Source organism: Peromyscus leucopus, chromosome 17, assembly GCF_004664715.2.
Source record: "Peromyscus leucopus breed LL Stock chromosome 17, UCI_PerLeu_2.1, whole genome shotgun sequence".
Classification (NCBI taxonomy): domain Eukaryota; kingdom Metazoa; phylum Chordata; class Mammalia; order Rodentia; family Cricetidae; genus Peromyscus; species Peromyscus leucopus.
The window spans coordinates 39,825,865-39,843,434 of record NC_051077.1 but is presented as its reverse complement, the minus strand read 5'-3'; the positions used below and the strand labels follow the sequence as shown (position 1 = coordinate 39,843,434).

General features: G+C 37.8%; 1 long non-coding RNA gene across 1 annotated transcript; it reads right to left on the bottom strand.

Moving 5' to 3' along the window:
• Positions 1 to 1,027: 1,027 nt before the first annotated feature.
• LOC119089225 lies at positions 1,028 to 14,666 on the bottom strand. The gene is made up of 2 exons (XR_005093098.1): positions 14,630 to 14,666; positions 1,028 to 6,426 (listed from the first exon to the last, which is right to left on the bottom strand). It is a non-coding gene; the product is annotated as an uncharacterized LOC119089225 (long non-coding RNA).
• Between the last annotated feature and the right edge of the window lie 2,904 nt (positions 14,667 to 17,570).

Genomic DNA, 17,570 nt, shown 5'->3' with positions numbered 1-17,570 from the left:
CATCCTGTGAGAATGATTTCATGCTGAGTCTGATGGTAGCAGTATATTTTGTTTCAATTTTTAAATTTGTTTCCTTTTTTTGTGTGTTTTTTGTGGGGTTTTTTTGTTTAAATGATTTTTCTGTGATATGAACTTTCCCTGAAGAGAAGAAAAGACAGCTGTTCACTCCAGATAGGGCACCAACAACAAGCGGAAGAAATGTTGTACCAAAATCTAGAATGGTTAAGGAGTAAATTTAGTTTGGGATCACTAAGAGAAGCAGGAGCAACTTCTGGGTGGGTGAATCATTGAAAAAAAACTTCCTCCCTCCTAGTAATTGTTAAACTGCTTATACACCTTTGGGAGGGGGGCGCTGTAAGATGTGGTGATATTTTATCTGTGTCTCCCAGTAAAATTTATCTGAGAATCAGAGGAAAAAGCCCATCACTATAGTAAACATAGAAGTCAGGCAATGATAGCACATGCCTTTAATCCTATCACTTGACAGGCAGGGATCTGTCTGGGTCTCTGTGAGTTCAAGGCCACACTGAGAACAGAGCCAGGCATGGTGGCACATACCTTAAACTCCAACACTAGTTAACCATGGCAGTCTGGAGGTCTGTACAGACAGACAGGAAGTGACAGAGCTGGGCAGGAAGAGGAAGTTATGTAGCTGGACAGGCAGAGCAAATGAAATAGCAGAACACTGGTGTGGGTATACAGGAAGTAGGTCTATTTGGAAGCTGAGGTGTCAGTGAGGTTGGCTTGTGACTTTTCCTATTCCTCTGATCTCTCAAGTTTTCAACCCAATATCTGGCTCCATGTTTTGTTTTGTTTTTTATTTAATAAGACCATTTAGCAATTTGTCTACAGTAAGATCCTCCCCACTCCACGATGGAACTTTAAAAAAAAAAAAAATGAGCTCCATCTATTGCTGCTCTTGAGTAATCAGAAGTGCTAAAAATTTAGGAAAACCAGAGCATGTCTTGCACAGAGGACAGAATTCCACCAAATATGTAAGTCTAAATGATGACACTTCTTACTTTGGTAACTTCTACAAACTATTTATTTTGTCGTGCAGGCTATTCAAATAAAGAATATCACAAAAATTTTAGCCTGGAATAACTGCCTTAGAAATCTAAAACAGAAATGAAAGGTAAATTACCACCCTAGCCATCCAACAATTTCTCAGGACTACATCATAAATCGTTTGCAGTCCAGCATCTCAATCGTCATTCATGAGTAATAATGGATATTTGTGCATTGATTAAAAGATGAAAAGGTGCACTTGTTATTTCCTAATAATTGGTTTACTGTTATGAAGACATTTCATAGTCTAAGATTGTTTGAATCCCTGTTCAATTTAAGCAAAGTGCTACTTGTCTTGTGAATTCAAAGAACAGCTAGTGAGTGATTGTGACAACATGCATTTAGTTGGTTAAAGTTTTTTTTTAAGTTCTGTGAAAAAATTAGATCATAATTTTTTAGACAGGAGCTATCATAATTCCACACTGTACTGTCATTTTTATTAACATGTCTCTGCTCTGTTAATTCTAAAGATGGCTTAACATCTGAAATCCTGTTCTCGAAGTTTTCTCTCATTTATTCCTTTAAATAATTTCCTACCAAAAATCTGTTATCATTAGTAGAGATGGACAGTAAAAATAAATCAATTTAGAAATAAATTCTAAATATTTTAAAGTACAGTAGAATATTTTACACTATGTAAATATTTTACAGGATAATGAAGAACAAAGAATTTTATAGGATACAGAATATTCTCAGCATATATAAATGGTGAAGTCTGAGGTCACATGTATGACAGTTACTCTGACCTGATCATTACACATTCTATGCATGCATAGAACATAATCTATTTGTTTCTGTCCATCAGTGAAATGTGAAAACATATTTTAAATGACAACCCAGTGTTATAGGAATCTAGTGTTCTTAGACACAATGATAAAGTATTTCCTACATTTAAATTGCTCATCATCATGAGAGGAAACAAAGGACAAAATATTAGAATATAGTCCAGGATGATAAACAGTATATCCAACAATTAACTGAAGGAGAAAGAAGGATTAAATAACAGAAGAAACTTTACAGAGGAAGTCATGCTTGAGCTCAGTGGAAGCTAACCAAAGACAGGGAAAGCTTATTCACAGGCTGATGGATGGAGCAGCAGTCACAAAGACCCAGAAAGTGAGGGACAGCAGACAGCCAATCACCAGCAGCTGCCTCCACAGACTCAGGTCTTTAAGGCGCTGTTCAGTACTAATAGTACTATACATGAGATGCTGGAGACTGTAGTTGGTAGAACCTAGCTGGAGAAACTAGGTCACCAGTGTGCGCCTTTGAAGAGTATCTTGTCACCAGTACATACTGTCTTTCTGCATCCCAGCCACCATGAAGTAAGACATTCTTTCCCCCTATATTGAACTGTTATATTCTGCTTCACACCAGCCCAGAAATGTCAACCAGGCAACAATGATGTTTAACCTCTAAAATCATAGGCCAAAATAAGTCCACCCTCATTTTACACTTTTATGTCAAGTATTTGCCGCAATGCTGAAAAGTCTAGCACAAAACGATTTTGATTCATTCTTTTCCTTAAAATTGTGTTTTATATAATTGCACTATACAATGATACAAGGGTAAGAATTTTCTTAAGCTCTATGGCCAGGACCCTTGTTTCTTATTACAAGTAGTCATAGCCAAATCATCCAAGGCAAATCATCTGAGGGAAAAACTGTTCCCATCCTTCAGTCAACACAGGTTCTGATTGCATACTAACTTATGGGTACTCTTTTTCCCTGTAAGGCATGCCCAGACTATATATAACATGACTCACTGAGGGGACAGCTCAAACACATTAAACATGACAGCTATATAATCCCATACATGTAATGCAGCAGAAGGAGTGTGGCAGAAATGAATACTTTCACGTGGTTGATATCTATACCATCTTATCAATATACTCCAAAGGTTGGATGATTTCCACAGCTCACTGAACATTGAATGGAAACTTGACCTTGCAGATTATTCTATGCGATTGACAGTTGTGGCTTCTTCTATTTGGTTACTCTGAATCATCAGTCATAAAGCATTACCAGAAATTTGTGAAGTATGAAGTATGTAAAGTATGAAGGCTGGAACAGGGCATTATAAGAAAGACAGGGATGACTATCAACAGGCTCAGTGAGCTTAGGGCATTGCAGCCTTAATGGCCACAGACTCTTTGCTCTGGAATATGTTTATAGAAAAGTCGCACGAAGGAACACTAATGAAGTAAGCAATAAGGACACAACAACATATCCATTGTCAGCAGCAATGGGAAGATGTAAATTGGAAACAAATTTATGGTGCATTTTGATCCATGAGCTTTTGCATTTCCCCCTCCACAAGGTACTGAAAGAATGATTTGCTTAAATATTGGGAGAACAGCAGCACAAACACCTATAATGGAACATTAACCACAGTAGAAAGAGGGGAAAGGGTGGGTTCTTTTAGGAGGAATCCTAATTAGATCACAACCATGAAGGTACCATAATGTCTAAATAGCAGAACATTACAAATTGGGAAAACAAAGCAGTCTGAAAACACAGAGAGAAAAACTTGCATGCTTTCTAATTTGCCAAATGTAGGTCACAGACTGTGTGAGTTCTTCCAGGGTTTACTAATATCTGTGGTAAGCTCTTTAGCCCTTTTCTGAGCCATAACACACACACACACACACACACACACACACACTGAAATAGAATGTGGTCCTACCTAACAACAATGGTAAATGTAGCCTTAATGTAGGTAACACGATACAGTATACACAGCTTACTCTGCTTGCTTCTGACTGTCTGATAGAGTAAATTTAGACAACAATAAAAGTGTTCATAGAATGTTAACTTCTCATATCACATGTGACATTATCAGAACATTCACCAAAATATAGGCCAAAGCTTGTGATTTCATTAAATATACTTTAAAAATATATATATGTACCTGGTTTTTCAGGTAAGTGCACCTTAAGAAGTGTTTGTTCTATGTTAAGAGTATCCTTAGGGCTGGAGAGTTGGCTCAGATGTTAAGACCACTGGCTGCTCTTCCAGAGGTATTGAGTTCAATTCCCAGCAACCACACAGTGGCTCACAACCATCTATGATGAGATCTTGTGCCTTCTTCTGGAGTGCAGGCATACATGCAGGCAGAACATTGACTAAATAAATAAACAAACAAACAAACAAACAAATAAATCTTAAAAAAAGGGTATCCTCAAAAACAAAACAAAACAAAATAAAGAGTAGATTAGAGAACACTAGAAACCTACATACTTTCATAAATTCTTGTAATGAGACAATTTAGCTTTTTAGTCAAGGGTAATAATTCCAGTGTCTATGCTTGGAGCATAAAACAGCATCTCAGCACAAGCTTCCAGATGGTTCTGCACAGTTACTTTCAAGGCTGAACATATAGAGGTGGCAAATAGCTATGATGGAGTGCATGATTTAGTTAGCACTCTGGAAGTTACTTTAATAAACATTAATTGATGGTTCAATACAACAAGTAACCCAACCAATCATGAAAGGTCTTCATGGCAATGATATGTTTTATCACCTTTCGTTTTACAGGCACACAGAGAGACATATGTTCAATCAATACAATTTTTCTCATTAAAAGCTAAACAGTTTTCCATAAAAATTAATGACCCTTCTTATTAAAGACGGACAATTTACAATGGAAGACCGAGACAGCGAGGTAGCACGCTGGGCACCAACCACAGACTCAACACTTTGCAGCTAAGTGTTAAGAAGTAAGTCTGAAAATGCCCCATGTTTTCTGGAGGGTATTTCACCCTTCCCCAATTTACATACATGCTGAGCTTCAGTTGAAAACCCATTCTAGAAACTCAGGAGGGGGGTCATTGAACCCTCTCACTTTGTTCATTTCAGAACAGAAACTTTAGGAAACAGAATGGCTCTGAGCTAAAGAATTACATCTCAAGCTGCTTTACATGTAGCTAGTGACCAAAGATCAAAGCTGAAAACCAGCTCTCTGGTGGACACTGCCCCTAACACAAACCTACCCAGGCAATTTTGAGGACTGCCTTTAATCAATCGCCAAGCTGGGGATGAATGTCACTTTGTAACAAGAGTCTTTTAAATAGCTTGAATAATAGATCATTAAAAACAGTAATATTTATTCTTTATTGATACGTGGGTTTGAAAAACTAAAGATTTGGAGTACAAAGCTATGAATGGGATCCACTTAGCACTTTGCTGAAAACCCTTCTTAGTGCCTTGCTATCTCTTGGACATGTATGCCATACTCTATTTATTTACAGTTTTGTGGGTGCTATATAGTTCTGCATGTGTCAGCTTCATCTCCAGCACCCCTTTCACTGGACAAATACTTCCCTGCTATTATATTCCGTCTCATTCCATCTTATTTCAACAGGTTAAGTCTTCTGAGGGCCTAATGACTGTGGTATTTAAAACAATACAATAGGACTAAAGAAAGAAATAAGCATATTCTTTCCAAGGATAAGGTCTTATCTCTATATTTTTCTTAAACTTTGTAACAAGAGAAAAAATAAAAAAAATTTCCCATGCATTTGTCTTTTTTCCATGCAAATTCTTATTGCTGTTCAGCTTTTCTGTCTTTCTATATAGCTTATCTCACTTCCTAGATTTGCACAGCTATGGAGTGGATTATGTCAGAATGCCCAGGGTTTCTGTATCACAATTTCATTTGATGCAAAACTCATAGAAATGCACACTGCTGCTGAAAAGTACTTTTCAAGTATTGATGAAAAAAGCATATGCAAAATTTTAAAAACAAATATCAAAAATTTCTTACCCAAGATAAGATACCATATAATGCTCATGATGGACAAAAATGGTCCATGCATTCTTATCTTATAACAGAATGCTTTCTGCTGGAAGTAATTTAAAAAACAATCAAGAAACCAGCCTAAATAATCCAGGTAACATACTACTTATATAAATAATAAGCATTATTTAATAGATTATACTCTATTTATTTATAATTTGGGGGTCTTGTATAGTTCTCCATGTGTCAGCTCCATCCCCAGCATCCCTTTTTACCTGCACAAATGTATCCCTGCTGTGTATCTTTTGTTTCATTCAGCCATGGCTGAAAGCTCACTGAGTCAATGAGGTACAGGATTGTGATGATTCCCATTGGATGGTCAGGGAGTGGGTTGAACTGAAGGCCACAGGACTCACAGAGAATCAAAGCTATGCAACATAGCACAGACAGAATGGATGCTGGACTAGCAAACACAGTTCTGCTGAAGCCAGTTGCAGCCAATCTGGTATTTAAATTGACTAAGGAGACAGAGCACTTTCAAACAACCTGCCATAACCACGGTTCTGCTGATGTTCACAGATGAGAGATTAAATGAATCACCCAACTTCTTGTTCTACTGTCCTGTTAAAGAAAAAAAAAAATAAAGAGCTATGAGGTAAGGAGTCTTAAAATTCCATTAACTAAAAATTAAGCCATGTTTTTATCACTATTTCATGGTACTTGACAAAGAATTTTCATTTCATAATGAATGACTCCAATAAACTGCAAATTTTGTAATGGCTTTTTTTTTTTTTTTTTTTTTTTTGCATAAGAAATCTTGGGCTAATGAAAGGCGATTGCTGCCACCATCACATCATCTCCACCAGCATTTCCAAAGCCTATTTCAGATAAACATAAATAAGTTCAACCAATGCACTTTGTAGGCAAACATAGATCCAAGCTAACCCTTTCAAGTCCTTGCCTGCAGAGAGAACACAATTCCAAGTTCATCAGTTCAAGCTCTGCACTCAAGAGCAGGAAGCCGTAAAACCGTGAGTTTCAGGAGAGCTTGGGTTACATAACGAGATCGTATCTCAAAACAACAGTTAAAACGTAATCACTGCACTTAACTCTTTTATATCAAGTCTGGAATTACAAAAAGTTGTGGGTCAGATATTATAGAAACAAATCTTTTTTTTTTTATAAAAGTGAAAACCTGGACCAGACCAAGGGCCTATCACATTCCAGAGAACACTAAGGATGGGCATATCTGAACATTATATACATTTACATTGTGCGTGGGCGGGGTGGGGGGGGGATGGGTGGCAAAAGAGCTTGATCACACAGCTGCCACGACAGGCTTCTAGGCCCAGCAACAGCTTCTGGTAGACTCCACCCAGTGGGGCCTGTGTCTAAGGGGAAATACCTGAGGCCCAGACACAGTTCTGGCAGGCAACACCTGGACCCAGGAAAAGCCACAAGCTGTCCCCACCCAGTGGGACCTGCATTTAAGAGGAAATACTTGACATTCCAAACATTCCCTTTACCCCTAGACAAATGTCAGCCAGTCTGAGTCTTGAACCTTGGAGATCCCCTCACCCCAACCTCTGCTATGATAAAAAAAAAAACCCATCCTGTCTGGGCTCTGGGCTCTCTGCTTTCACCACTGCATCTGATAGACAGAGAGACCAAGCCCCAGAGTTTGAAAATAAAGGCTCTTTGCTTTTATATGTGGGATAGGTGGTCTTTTGGGGGTCGCTGTAACATACATATCGGAAATATTTTTGTGGAAAGATTAAGAATTCCTCCCTATTGGTCAGGAATGTAATCATTTCCCCATCATAAGGGGAACATGAAAAACTGGAGGCCCCCCTGAGTCTAGGCTTGTCATAGCTTTCTTTCCTTAATGAGAATATTTTACTTACCTTAGCTCTTCTTGTGTAAGTAAATGTCCACCAAATGTCAACTAGCTTTCACTGTAAGAGACTGTTTACTAACAAGTGTCTGCTTATAAATCGAGAATACCACCAATGTTTAAAATGGTATTTTCTGTAATGTCCTCCTCCTGTCCTTGTTGTGCCCAGATTTGATGAGAATGATTTCATGTCTTCCTTCCCAAGTTTGGTGGCACACAACTGGCTATAACTCCAGATCCAGGGGATCTGACACCTTCTTAGAACCTCCATGGGCATCTATACACTTGGCATACACACACACACACAAAGACAGACACACACAAATAAATCTAATAAAAAGACAAATTCAAATCTCTATGAAAGAGGTACAAAATACCAAAAATAACCATCCTAATGTGTTAGATTAAACTCTGACATCTAGATTTGTATATCATTTTGGCTACTGCCCTCTATGTGACCTGCAGCAAGTTTCTTAGGCTTCTTTGAGCTTGTTTTAGGAGTAACAAATTTCCCTCTGATTGGATTTGAGGCTCTCTCTATGGGAGATGGGAGGGCAGGGATGAACATGTTTGATAGGGAAAGCCTAGCTAACAGACCAGGACCTGGGAGGTCGTAGACCCAGGCAGGGAACATATTACTAACGTGTAACTAAATCAGTAAAGCAACACTCTTTTAGTAGGATCTCCCAAGACAGATCCCAGCCATAAAACAGAGCAACCTCTCCCTAGAAAGAATGATGGCATATGCAGACTGTCCAAGATGAAGAGAATCCATATTTATTAGGCTCAGCTATAAATAAAATCCCCTCCAAGGTTCAGGGGTTATTTCAGAACAGGTGGTGAGAGTTATTGAAAAGATATTCGTTAAGGTAAAGGGCTTATGAAATGGACTTCTCTACACTCTGTACAGTTGCGGCAGTGATTAACTCACAACAGCTATTATTTACCTGCTTAGGCCCACACAAAACCAGTCCTGTCGATAGTAAGTCAAGGAAGGACTGGTGACGAGGCTCCTTCCTCTGCTACTGAGCTCTAGGCTAGTGATAGAGTTATAGAGAGGGGGATTCACTGTCTTCAGTTATCTCTCCACTGCTGAGCACACCAGGCTCCAACAGATAGCTCCAAGCCCATGGTCACACAGTCAGCCCCAGATAGTATTAGTAGGCCACAAAACAAAGCAAATAGTCATGAATATGAAAGAGAGATTTGTGGGAACAAGAGAGGTTGGCTGGTGTAATTTTGAGGAGAGAGTGGTCCTTATGTATTGTACAGTTATAAAGTTGTCTAAAAGCAAATGTAATCAATAAACAAATATTCACAGGATGAGCTGGCTTTTTGGAGCCCATTACCTATGGTGGGACACCTTGCACAGCCTTGATGCAGCAGGGAGGGGCTTTGACCTGCCTCAACTGAATGAACCAGGTTTTACTGACTCCCCATGGGGAGGCCTTACCTTTTCAGAAAAGAGGGTGAGAGGGATAGCTTGGGTGGGGAGAAGGCTGAAGTGGGGAAACAGGAGGAGGAATGAGAGGGGGATCTGTGGTTGGTATGTAAAATGAATAAAAATAATTCTTAATAAAAATAAATATGCACAGGTTGATGAGATGGGTTGGCAGGTAAGAACGCTTGTTGCTCTTACGGATGACCCAAACTTGGTTCCCAGCACTCATATGGGGGCACACAAATGTCTGCAATACTAGTTTAAGATGCTATGAAGTCCAAATTCTTCTGGCCTCCATGGACACACTACAAGTTCTGCACATATATGCATGCAGACAAATGGATACACAAAACACATCTTTTAAAACAAATAAATAAGTAGAAATGCACTCATGTTCCATTTTGCCTGATCATTCATGGATAATGTTTTAAAAGCAACAAACTCCTATGACCCCCATAAGCCATAAACTCTAGCTTTCTGGACATGCCATTGACAGGGTTAAGGAGAGTACAGGTATTCGGTGTCTGAGCTTGTTAAGTTCCCCAGTAGGGCCCATCATCCTCTGTGGCATAAGGTAATCTGAACCTGGCAACTGTAAAAAAGGACACAGGAAAGGGTCAAGCCAAATCACTACAGGGTGTCTCCTGATGGATCACATTAAAATCCCCAGGAGTCCATTTGGGTGGGCTTCAAGTGCTTGCCTGTGCCATTGACTGATTAAAAAAAAATATTTACTTTTGATTTTTCTCAATAGAAAAATATGTTAGTCAAAACTCCGTTTAGGTAACAACATGATTTATTTAATATTGCATTAAATAACACTAATTTAATTGGCAAAGAAGTTGTAAAATACACACATATAAAAACTGCCAATTTGAGTACCAAGCTCTTTATAAGAGCTCAAGTTTTATCTGATTCGGATGTGAATGCTAACAATACACACTGGAATGCCCCATTCAAAATCAGTTTTCCATGGCAGCTGTTTTATTGAAAGTTTTATTTGTGATGATAATGTAATTTAGTTTTGGAATACATGGTGAACACCACAGTACAAGAGGTCAAACTAAGTTTCAATTTTTGTTTTGAAAAGAATCAAGAGAGGATCTGGAAGGATATTTTAATAAAGGTCCTAGTTTTCAGGGTTTATTTAAGTTTATTTTCAAAAACTGATGGAAACTCTTTTTGAAAAACACTATAGTCAACAAGTTCAAGTTATCTTAAAAGCAAGAAATTACTAGGTGTCTTATTTTTTAAAATATCTATGCAAGCCATATATATTACATCTATTCTCATATTATATACATCATATATACTATGTACATATGTACTATATATATATATATCTTGAGTTATCATATATAGCAATATGGTGCTACTTGCAGTATAAATTGTATTATTGCTAAATGAATATGTATTTGTATATGTGAGAGTTCAGACAAACTGATAAAATCTTTTTGTCATCCTGAGTGAAGTTGAATCAATGGTAAACTGACAAATATAATGACGTTCTTCAAAGACCACCAAGGAATAGGCAAATTTGAGAATTTGAAAACCATCCCCACTGAATAAGAGTTAATTTTCCTTAGGCAAAATGTACTTCCTCTCCACATCTGTAATATTTCAATAGCAATTAAAGATGCTGAGTCGAGATGGGTGAGAAGTTAAGAACACATACTGCTCTTGTAGAGGACTGGTATTCAGTTCCCAGTCTGGTGACTAATAACTGCCTGTAACTCTGATTCTAGAGACATTTGATGCTCTCTTCTAGACTGTGAGGGCAAAGACACTCATGTACACACACACACACACACACACACACACACACACACACACACACACACATACACGTAAAGAATAAAAATAAATCGCTAAAAAAGATGTTAAGGTATAACTCACAGGGCAGCAGAAATGGCTCACCTGGTAAACTGTGCACAAGCACAAACATGAAAACCTGAGATTTGGATCCTCAGGATCTATGTGAAGAGCCAGGCACAGAGACACTCATCTCTAATCCTACGACTGGGGAGGCAGAGATAGGAGGATTCCTGGAGCTCTTGGCCAGGGGTCTTGTCAATGGTGAGTTCCATGTTCAGTGAGAGAATTGTTCAAATAAATAAAAGTAACTAGAGAGAGATGAAGACCCCTGCCATCATGCCTTGACTCCCCAAACACACACATACAAGTGCATACATATGTACACACACACACACACACACACACTAAAAATATCCAATAATATAGTCCACCTCTTCCTTCTTTTTACCTATTCTGGGGTTGGAACCTGAGAATATGAAAAAAAAAAAAAAAAAACAAAAACCACAGGCCTTGTTTATCTTACCTCAGCCTTTCTGTACCTGCCCTAGCATTTCTTGGCTTTGATTATATTTCCCTTTCATACATACACTGAACTCATTTCCCTAATTAACTAGTATCCTGCCTCACAAATCCACAGATTTCAGAGTCCACCACTGCCATGTTTTTATTTCCACAGTGGTCAGTTACTATATTTACCTATGGCCCACAACTTGGGGAAAAATGTCTGAGTGTAGAAATTAGAGACAGGGAATGAGAATGTCCTGAAGTGCTTCCTGCTCTTTTCCAATCTTCGTTCAAAGCATTTACTAAAAAAAAAAAAAACCACAAGCTCAGGATCCAGTTATATGTCCTAGAGGTTAGGAGTCATTGCCTCCAAGCCTCAGTGTAGCTGAAGTTTTCCTGATCCTGCTTGGCCCACTGTTAGGACAAATCTCTTTCACCTGCAGCCAAGTAAACACAGAGAGACTTATATTACTTATAAAATGTATGGCCGTGGCAGGCTTCTTGCTATCTAGTTCTTATATCTTAAATTAATCCATTTCTGTAAAATCTATACCTTGCCACGTGCCCAAGCATATTGCTTTAAAAAAAAAAAAAAAAGGTTGAGTATTGGTGAAATTATTAAGGCCATTCCACATAGTTAAAAGGGAGGTTTATTTTGTGGGGTAACTTACAAGTGAAGGGATAGGTTACAGGGTCTGGGAAAGGTGTCCATCAGTGTTCTCTGGAGAACTCTGCTCAGTCTACCTCCAGCGCCTAGGGTCCAGGAACAAAGAGAGCCGGTGCATCCGGATCTCGGGTCTTCAGAGTCCTCTCTTGGCCCCGCCTTGTAGGCATGACAGTTACCGAAGCCTCAATAGGGATTGGAACTTTCAGATCAAAGCTGGAATGGCTACCTACTACATCTCCCCCTTTTGTCTAAATAAGAAGGTTCTAACCTGATAAAAGACTATACACAAAGGAATGGTTATCAAATATTGTACAGGAGTAATGAGGGATAATGACCTAGATAAGATGGAACTACAACCAATGCGAACAATATCAAGCAAGAAACACATACTAAAATCCACAGAAGTCTAGAGCATAGGTAAATGGCATGTTACAAAGATCATTCCAAAAGGTATCCTATCCTAAAGAACCTGAATCTAATACTTAATGTATGTTCTATCTAAGATATTATATATATACTAAATTGTAACTATAACTGCTAGTCTTCAGTACTATCAAAGACCTGAGAAGGAATATAATGGTACCTGAGAAATGGAAGATGGATGCAAGCAACTTTCAGGAATCTTGCAAGAGTAGACAGAGACAGCTGGCAGCCTGGACAGTCACCTAATGTTTCTGAGCATTGTTGGTGCATTCAAATTGGCTACAGGCATAGAGCATCTGATAGACTATTTTCAGAAGCAGGAATTCTGAAAGACCATCTTGCCCTGTCTTGGCAGAGTTCAGAAGTCACTTTTCCTTGTGTCCCACTTGTACAGAAGGACAGCACTCATATTGTCAGCAGTTGAGGCAAGGGCAGTTCTTTGCCCAATATGCCATTTTGTGCCAAGAAGAAAAACTTCCAAATGGAAATAAATGTCTTAGAAGCCCAACATTCCCTCCAGATCAAATTGGTCCTGCCAGGAGCAATTGTGTCTCACGTCAACAGAATTCTAAGATAATTAAATGCCATATACTCTAGGTCTATGAAGTGTTTGAAGATTACCTGTCCATCTGGCCTATGTATCTGTAAATCTGGATAACCTAACTAATGTAACTATAGAGATGACAAGCATAGGTGACTATAAATCTATAAGTCTTATTTGTCGAAATAACCTAAGGACTAAGGCTTCATGTAAACAAGGTAAACAGTCTATAAGCAAAATATGGTAAAGAACGATGACTTCAAAATTGTGACAATAGACAAGATATTTATAACAGAGGTAGGAATATATAGTGTGATATGCAATATGACATAATCTTAAATATATATCAATATACAGAATATCCTAAACAGAAGTAGAACACACATAAAGTATGACAGATATAAATTTACATTTGCATCAATATACAAATATTTCAAATAAGAGTAGAAATCTATTTACATTATAACAAATATAGTTCTGTATTTGTATCAATATACAAATTATCTTAAACAGGAATATAAAAATAGTTTACATTTGTATCAACATATAAGAATCCATAACAGTGCAAATTACAGTTCAAATTATCTAAGGCTGACATTTTACTAAATTTGTTTACTAGTATATACAATAATCTACCATAATATCTTATACCTATCCATTCCATTTCTTCTTTTCCCTTTTTTTGAGACACTTTTTCTTTTCTTAAGGAGAATACTGAGTTTAATATTTTCTTCTACCCCCAACCCTATAACCATCATCTATAACCCTGAGAAATATGAAACCTTAGGGAGAAGGGGCATTGTTTTCTTAGAATTGCTTCCTGTTGTTTAGCAGGTGATATTATCTCTGTTGGGTACTGTGAGAAAGCTCAGATAGTTAAATCTCAGTTAGACTAACTATAGATTCTGCAGCAAGTCTCAGAGTAATGGGTAAGATTGTCTGAAATTCTGGCAAGAAGTGTAGTATGATGATGATTACCATGGCATCATTCTGGATTGGGTAGAGTTGTTGTTGGGGCCCCCATCTTCCTTCTGGAGACTTCAGAGATTGCTATTGGAAACTTATTTTTTATCAAACTGGAAAGTTTGGATTTAAAGATGACATGACATGTAAGAAAGGGTTCCAAGAAATCAAGAGTAAGCATGGAGAGAATTAGAATCTTGAAGACAATGGTTCCTTTTTATTGGTTTCCTTCTGTCCCATACCAGAGGGCTCTTCTGATATGGGACTGAAGAATCTCTCAACCTTTTCTTTTAGCAATATGCTTGGGTTTAGAGAAGGAGTGAGCCAATTCCATCTCCAAAGCCAGCTTGGTTTATAATTGAATTGGAATCACAACTTTTCTAGATTGATAGAGATATAGATGTTAGACAGTGAGATTTTACCCTTTGTAGATTGGTACCAATAGATTTTTTTCTTTCTGCTGTAGACATTTGGATACCCAAGGCCTTATGATTTCTGAAAGATGGATATTTCCATTATCTTGGAAAGACAAAGACAGAACCCCACCCCAACCTTTGATTGTTAAATTTTTCTTACAACTTGTAGAGATGTCACATTGGTGGATGAGCTTTTACTTCTCCTCATCAAGGGGTTTCTCCTGTTTGAATCCAATTTTTATTAATTTTGTTGGTATCCATAGCTTTTCTTCTCCTGCAGAAACAAAAGCAAAACCCGTAATCCAACGCAGGACATATCCAGGTTTCCATTCTGAAACAGGTTAACATATCTTTGAAATAAACCTGTTGGTTTAGCTCAGGAGTTTTGTCTGTCATCCAATGTCTCTCTGCAGCTGTTGCTCCTTTCTCATCAGCATTGAGGAAATTCAAGGTTAATAAAGCACTATGCAATCTATTTCTAGGAGTCATTGTTACCTGTTGCTGTTTATTTAGCATATCATTTAAAGTTTGATTGGATCTTTCTATGACTGCTTGGCCTGTGGGATTGTGTGGTATACCTGTAACATGCTTTATATTGTAATAAGCGAAGAACTGTCTCATTTTATTGGAGACATATGCTGGGGCATTGTCTGTCTTAATTTGTACAGGTATTCCCATGATGGCCATAACTTCTAATAGGTGTGTAATCACAAAATCAGCCTTTTCAGAACTCATAGGATTTGCCCACTGAAATACTGAATAGGTGTCAATGGTATGGTGTGCATACTTTAATCTTCCAAATTCTGCAAAATGAAACACATCCATCTGCCAAATTTCACTTCTTTGTATACCTTTTGAATTGCTCCCTGCAGGTAATAGAGTTTGGTTATAGAAGGAAAAGTAGGACATTTTTTTCACAGTATCTTTTAGCTTGTTCGCAAGTGATGGAGAAATCCTTCTTCAAACCTTTGCTATTTACATGGTGTTTCTTATGAAATTCTGAGGCTTCTAGCACATTACCTATTAGTAACTGATCAATCTCATCATTACCTTGTGCTAGAGGTCCTAGCAGACCTGTATGGGATCTGATATATATATATCAGATATATGATGTTTCCTTTTTCTGATGATTTCTGCAATTGTATGAATAAGGAAGTTAATTCTGTATTATCAGGAATAAATTCAGCAGTTTCAACATGTAAAACAACTCTTTCTGCATATTGAGATTCAGTGACTATATTGAGGGGTTCTGTGAAGTCCATCAGCACCATAAGAATGGCATACAGTTCTGCTTTTTGTACAGAGTTATATGGATTTTGTACCACTTTACTTAAGTCTCCTGATTTGTATCCTGCTTTCCCTGATTTATACTTGCATCAGTATAGAATGTGAGGACTCCAGAAATTGGCCTTTGTCATACAATGTGAGGAAGGACCTATTCAGTCTTCTTTATGAATTCTATTCTCTTGCTTTTGCGATAATGGTTATTAATCTCTCCCCAAAAGTTACTGCAGGCTCTCTGCCAGTATTCATTATCTTTCCATGGTGATGAAATTTCCTCATTAGTTAAAGGTACTACAATTTCTGCTGGGTCCATTCCTATTGACCTACGAAGTCTTAATTTACCTTTTTGAACCAAATCAGAGATCTTTTCTAAATAAGTCTTTAAATTCTTATTTGGTTGACATGGTAGAATATTCATTCCAATATAGTATCTTCCCTCTTCATCAAAATACCTGTGGGGGAATGTCTGGAGAGGAATATGACAAGAATGCATTTAAGTTCTGGATCCACACGATCCACATGTGCTTCTTGAATTGTCTTTTCTACTAGAGCCAATTCTTTCTCAGCTTCGGCTGATAATTCTCTTGGACTATTTAATTCTTTGTCCCCTTCTAGAGTATTAGCCAAATTTTGTAGTTCATCTTTGGGTATTCCCATGATACCCAGTAAGTTGGAAATGCTTCCTAACAACTTTTGAAAATCATTAACAGTCTCCAATCAATCTCTCCTTAGTTGTACCTTTTGGGGTCTAATTTTTTGTAGCTCTATCTTATATCCTCAGTAATTATTAGAATCTCCTCTTTGTATTTTTTTTCAGGAGAAATTTGCAGTCCCCAGTGAGGCAAAACTTTTTTTTACTTCTTCAAACATGCTTTCTAATGTGTCTAACTTTGGATCAGCTAATAGGATATCATCCATATAGTGATAAATTATGGATTGTGGAAACTTCACAGTAATTATCTCCAATGGTTTTTGCACAAAGTATTGGCACAAGGAAGTGCTGTTTAACATTCCCTGTGGGAGGACCTTCCATTGATATCTCTTGACTGGCTGAGAATTGTTATAATTAGGTACTGTGAAGGCGAATTTTTCTCTATCATTTTCTTGTAAGGGTATAGTAAAGAAACAGTCTTTTAAGTCAATAACTATTATAGGCCATTCTTTGGGTAGCAGAGAGGACAAGGGCATCCCAGTCTGTAGGGAGCCCATCAGCCGAATTACTTTATTAATAGCTCTCAGGTCTGTCAGCATTCTCCAATTACCTGACTTTTTTTAAAATAACAAATACAGGAGAATTCCAAGGGTTGGTAGATTCTTCAATGTGTCGAGCATTTAACTGTTTTTGAACCAGCTGTTCTAAAGCTTAATAGCTTCTCTTTTGTCAAAGGCCATTGTCCAACCCAGACAGGTTTATTAGTTAGCCATTTTAAAGGTAAGGCAGTTGGTACTTCTGAGAGTTCAACAACAGTCGTGCCTCTGTTTGTGAACAGCCTGAATGGTTGGTGACTGTTTTTTATAGCATGTTATGATATTATTCCTAGAAACATGCATTGGTCTATATTCCTTTTCTGAGAGTGTAGGAATTTTAATCTGGGTATTCCACTGTTGTAACAGATCTTGGCCCCAAAGATTACTGCTACATTTGCTACATATGGCTTCAACCTTCCTCTCTGTCCTTCTGGCCCTATGCATTCAACCCATCTTGAACTCTGTTTTATGTGAGATAGGGTTCCAATCCCTAGAAGTTATACGTCTACTCTTAAAGAGGCCAATTTGGATACCATGATTTGGGTGTAATTATAGTCACATCCACACCT